The sequence below is a fragment of the Pan paniscus genome, chromosome 6, assembly GCF_029289425.2.
Source record: "Pan paniscus chromosome 6, NHGRI_mPanPan1-v2.0_pri, whole genome shotgun sequence".
NCBI lineage: Eukaryota > Metazoa > Chordata > Mammalia > Primates > Hominidae > Pan > Pan paniscus.
In genome coordinates this window covers 76,724,258-76,730,925 of record NC_073255.2, presented here as the reverse complement: position 1 = coordinate 76,730,925, position 6,668 = coordinate 76,724,258, and positions in this window count along the sequence as shown.

The window sequence follows — 6,668 nt, the reverse complement described above, 5'->3', positions numbered from 1 at the left end:
AAGCGGACCTAATAGACATCTACAGAACTCTCCACCCCAAATCAACAGAATATACATTTTTTTCAGCACCACACCACACCTATTCCAAAATTGACCACATACTTGGAAGTAAAGCTCTCCTCAGCAAATGTAAAAGAACAGAAATTATAACAAACTATCTCTCAGACCACAGTGCAATCAAACTAGAACTCAGGATTAAGAATCTCACTCAAAGCCGCTCAACTACATGGAAACTGAACAACCTGCTCCTGAATGACTGCTGGGTACATAACGAAATGAAGGCAGAAATAAAGATGTTCTTTGAAACCAACGAGAACAAAGACACAACATACCAGAATCTCTGGGACGCATTCAAAGCAGTGTGCAGAGGGAAATTTATAGCACTAAATGCCCACAAGAGAAAACAGGAAAGATCCAAAATTGACACCCTAACATCACAATTAAAAGAACTAGAAAAGCAAGAGCAAACACATTCAAAAGCTAGCAGAAGGCAAGAAATAACTAAAATCAGAGCAGAACTGAAGGAAATAGAGACACAAAAAACCCTTCAAAAAATTAATGAATCCAGGAGCTGGTTTTTTGAAAGGATCAACAAAATTGATAGACCACTAGCAAGACTAATAAAGAAAAAAAGAGAGAAGAATCAAATAGACGCAGTAAAAAATGATAAAGGGGATATCACCACCGATCCCACAGAAATACAAACTACCATCAGAGAATACTACAAACACCTCTACGCAAATAAACTAGAAAATCTAGAAGAAATGGATACATTCCTCGACACATACACTCTCCCAAGACTAAACCAGGAAGAAGTTGAATCCCTGAATAGACCAATAACAGGAGCTGAAATTGTGGCAATAATCAATAGTTTACCAACCAAAAAGAGTCCAGGACCAGATGGATTCACAGCCGAATTCTACCAGAGGTACAAGGAGGAACTGGTACCATTCCTTCTGAAACTATTCCAATCAATAGAAAAAGAGGGAATCCTCCCTAACTCATTTTATGAGGCCAGCATCATTCTGATACCAAAGCCTGGCAGAGACACAACCAAAAAAGAGAATTTTAGACCAATATCCTTGATGAACATTGATGCAAAAATCCTCAATAAAATACTGGCAAACCGAATCCAGCAGCACATCAAAAAGCTTATCCACCATGATCAAGTGGGCTTCATCCCCAGGATGCAAGGCTGGTTCAACATACGCAAATCAATAAATGTAATCCAGCATATAAACAGAGCCAAAGACAAAAACCACATGATTATCTCAATAGATGCAGAAAAAGCCTTTGACAAAATTCAACAACCCTTCATGCTAAAAACTCTCAATAAATTAGGTATTGATGGGACATATTTCAAAATAATAAGAGCTATCTATGACAAACCCACAGCCAATATCATACTGAATGGGCAAAAACTGGAAGCATTCCCTTTGAAAACTGGCACAAGACAGGGATGCCCTCTCTCACCGCTCCTATTCAACATAGTGTTGGAAGTTCTGGCCAGGGCAATCAGGCAGGAGAAGGAAATAAAGGGTATTCAATTAGGAAAAGAAGAAGTCAAATTGTCCCTGTTTGCAGACGACATGATTGTTTATCTAGAAAACCCCATTGTCTCAGCCCAAAATCTCCTTAAGCTGATAAGCAACTTCAGCAAAGTCTCAGGATACAAAATCAATGTACAAAAATCACAAGCATTCTTATACACCAACAACAGACAAACAGAAAGCCAAATCATGAGTGAACTCCCATTCACAATTGCTTCAAAGAGAATAAAATACCTAGGAATCCAACTTACAAGGGATGTGAAGTACCTCTTCAAGGAGAACTACAAACCACTGCTCAAGGAAATAAAAGAGGATACAAACAAATGGAAGAACATTCCTTGCTCATGGGTAGGAAGAATCAATATCGTGAAAATGGCCATACTGCCCAAGGTAATTTACAGATTCAATGCCATCCCCATCAAGCTACCAATGACTTTCTTCACAGAATTGGAAAAAACTACTTTAAAGTTCATATGGAACCAAAAGAGAGCCCGCATCGCCAAGTCAATCCTAAGCCAAAAGAACAAAGCTGGAGGCATCACACTACCTGACTTCAAACTATAGTACAAGGCTACAGTAACCAAAACAGCATGGTACTGGTACCAAAACAGAGATATAGATCAATGGAACAAAACAGAGCCCTCAGAAATAACGCCGCTTACCTACAACTATCTGATCTTTGACAAACCTGAGAAAAACAAGCAATGGGGAAAGGATTCCCTATTTAATAAATGGTGCTGGGAAAACTGGCTAGCCATATGTAGAAAGCTGAAACTGGATCCCTTCCTTACACCTTATACAAAAATCAATTCAAGATGGATTAAAGATTTAAACGTTAGACCTAAAACCATAAAAACCCTAGAAGAAAACCTAGGCATTACCATTCAGGACATAGGCGTGGGCAAGGACTTCATGTCCAAAACACCAAAAGCAATGGCAACAAAAGCCAAAATTGACAACTGGGATCTAATTAAACTAAAGAGCTTCTGCACAGCAAAAGAAACTACCATCAGAGTGAATAGGCAACCTACAACATGGGAGAAAATTTTCGCAACCTACTCATCTGACAAAGGGCTAATATCCAGAATCTACAGTGAACTCAAACAAATTTACAAGGAAAAAACAAACAACCCCATCAAAAAGTGGGCGAAGGACATGAACAGGCACTTCTCAAAAGAAGACATTTATGCAGCCAAAAAACACATGAAAAAATGCTCATCATCACTGGCCATCAGAGAAATGCAAATCAAAACCACTATGAGATATCATCTCACACCAGTTAGAATGGCAATCATTCAAAAGTCAGGAAACAACAGGTGCTGGAGAGGATGTGGAGAAATAGGAAAACTTTTACACTGTTGGTGGGACTGTAAAGTAGTTCAACCATTGTGGAAGTCAGTGTGGCGATTCCTCAGGGATCTAGAACTAGAAATACCATTTGACCCAGCCATCCCATTACTGGGTATATACCCAAATGACTATAAATCATGCTGCTATAAAGACACATGCACACGTATGTTTATTGCGGCATTATTCACAATAGCAAAGACTTGGAACCAACCCAAATGTCCAACAATGATAGACTGGATTAAGAAAATGTGGCACATATACACCATGGAATACTATGCAGCCATAAAAAATGATGAGTTCATATCCTTTGTAGGGACATGGATGAAATTGGAAACCATCATTCTCAGTAAACTATCGCAAGAACAAAAAACCAAACACCGCATATTCTCACTCATAGGTGGGAATTGAACAATGAGATCACATGGACACAGGAAGGGGAATATCATACTCTGGGGACTGTGGTGGGGAGGGGGGAGGGGGGAGGGATAGCATTGGTAGATATACCTAATGCTAGATGACGAGTTAGTGGGTGCAGCGCACCAGCATGGCACATGTATACATATGTAACTAACCTGCACAATGTGCACATGTACCCTAAAACTTAAAGTATAATAAAAAATAAAAAAAATAAAGAAAATAAAAAAAATAAAAATAAATAAATATAAGTCAACGTTAAAAAAAAAAAGAAAATGAAGCAAAGTAAAAAGTATAAAAGTAAAGAAATGGTAATTTCTATTCGTTAATAATTTGTGTAAGGAAAAATTTTGTCCTTCAGGATTCTTAAAACTAAGAAAGACATATCGTAAAGAATATCAGGCTAAATTATTACATCATCCATTCATCCAAGAAATATTAATTGAGCCCCTTACACACACACACACATACACACACAAGCACCTATGCATGCGTATACACATTTGCAGACATTTTCCTGGCTGCTGTATGAAACTGCCTTTGCAAAATTATAACAGAGGAAATTATGAGAGTGAAAAAAGTCAAACCTAACCAACTCCATCTTGCTTTTAACCTTTAAGCTGTACTTGTTCATTCCTGAGCATAGGCCGAACTAATTTTGGGAAGGAATTTGGTTCATGGTTTGACTCTGAAATAAAATTGATAATAGCCCTTTCCTGAAAAGACCTCCTTCTTCCCTGGGGACCACTCTGCCTTTGTGGGACTAACAAATTAGCTACAAGATTAGAAATTACAGTTTAGGGGTCATGCAGCCTCTGGCTGCAAGAGTCTCAACCTCCTCAAATTCCTCATAGGGATAACATTACTACTGTAAAACCTAATATTAGTGCTTGAGATATTTTGCAGACTCTGTACTTGTTGGATCAGCTAACACCACCCAGACCAGTAATCGGGCTCAACCAGTTCTGCCATCCCACCCAGGAACAGAAAACAGCAAGAAAACTCACTTCAACCCTGTATGACTCCGTCTCCAACTTGACCAATGAGCACTCCCCACTTCCCAAGCCCCTACCCGCCAAATTATCTTAAAAACTCTGATCCCCAAATACTCGGGGAGACAAAGTTGAGTAATAATAAAATTCTGGTCTCCTGCATAGCCAGCTCTGTGTGAATTACTCTTTCTCCATTTCAATTCCCCCCCATCTTGATAAAATCGGCTCTGTCTAGGCAGTGGGCATGGTGAACCCACTGGGCGGTTACACGTATAGATAAGATTCCGGACTGCTTACAGGGTGTTAGACAAGAGACACACAAATAAATAATTTAGGAGAGTGATGATAGCTATATAGAAAATAAAACACTGGAGGAGACAGAGAATGACTAGGAAATTTGGTAAGCAACATTAGGTAGAGTAATCACAATCTCTTGGTTTGCCAAGATCTGAATAATGAGAAAAAGCCAGGCAAGTGGAGATTCAGGAAAATATGTTCAAGTAGAAGGAACCATAAGTGCAAAGTCCCTAAGATGAAAAAGAACCTGATGTGGTTGAAGAATTGAAAGGTGTCCAGTGTGGCTAAAGAACACAGAACCAGAGGGACTGGAGCCAGAGATGAATCTGACATGAGGTCAGCAGAGGCCAGATCAGGAAAATATCAGAGATCATGAGAAGAGCATGCATTTTATTTTTGGTTCAAGGATTTATTACAGTCCAGGATTTGACTGCCTTTGGCCAAATATGGGAGTACTGGAACATCAAAATAAACAATGGGATTATAACTCATTGAATAAATTAATAATCTCTGAGTCCTTACTCTGATTTTTTTAAATGAATAAATAAATGGGTGAGAAGGGAAAGTTCTTCCTTCCAGTAGATTGCCCACTAATAATATTTGAAGGGAAAATTGATTTTAAGAAAAATCATCAGTGGATGCCAAAACAAGGGGGTGAAAATTTGGTGAGGAAGGGATATTTGCAAGGTTTCAAAAACAACTCCCTGAAAGTTACCTAAAGAGAAACATTGTAACTTTACAATGGAGACACTTGTTGGACACTACCTTAAGCAAGCTATCAAAGGAAGCATCAGTAATAATAGTTCAAACCAGCACAATGTGTCTCTAATGTGATTTCCTGAGAGAGACACATCACTTCTGTGATAGTCCTGACAACAACAACAACAACAACAACAACAACAACAAAAAGCTTAACTTGCATTTTTAAATCATGAGGAAAATCAGACAAACTAAAACTGAGGGACATTCTCAAAGTAGCTGGCCTGTATTCTTCAAAAAATATTAACTTTAGAAAGACAAAGAAGGACTAAGGGACTGGTTTCAGTTTAAAAGAATCTAAAAGGGCATGACGCTAAATGCAATGCACCATTCCAGACTGGGTACTAGACTGGGGAAAAAAAAATTCAAAAAGACATCATTAGGTTAGTTAATAAAATTCTATTACAGACTGTGAATTGCATAATTGTATCAATATTGAATTTCATGATTTTGATGACCGTACTACGGTTATTTTAGAGAATGCCCCCGTACTTAAGAAATATGCTCTGATGTTAAGGGGTAAAGGGAGAGGATGTTTCCATGTGCTCTGGAAAGGAAGGGGAAGGGGTACAGGCTAAAATGTAAATAATTGGTGAATCTAGGTTAAGTATTTATAGGAATTCCTAGTACCATTCTTATAACTTTCCTATGAATTTGAAATTATGTCACAATAAAGTTACCCAAGAAAAGCCTCAAGTTAAGAATTCATTCTGCAGTAGAACAATCACTGATTAGTTTTGTGACATTAAGAGTTTAGTCAATTGAAGTTTCTAAACATCTTGCAGATTGTAGTTAATGGCAAATATCAGACTCTAAAAAAGACTGTATACTTTCCCAGAGTATGAAAGTTTTATAATAAGATCCACCAGGCTCCAACCCCATGTTTAGTCAGCTGCCCTTTTCTTCTGAATTCTTCTGGCTTCTGATGTCTTCCAGAGGCAGAGGAAAAGGAAAAGTCACTCCCCACAAGAATGTCTCATGTGAGTCAGACCTCAGAAATAGGCCAGCTAACTAATTTGAGAAGATGAGTGTGTGTGAGTGCGCATGCATGCGCACACCACACACATCATGTGTGGGAGGTGAGAGGAAGGAGGGAGTGGAATCACACTTTCCTAAGCTATAGTCATGGGATATATTTTTAAATACTCTATTTTACTCTTGGCTGGATGCTAGAATATATATATACACATATATATATGTATATATATATGTGTATATATGTATATATGTGTATATATGTATATATGTGTATATATGTGTATATATGTGTGTGTATATATGTATATGTGCGTATATTTATGTATAT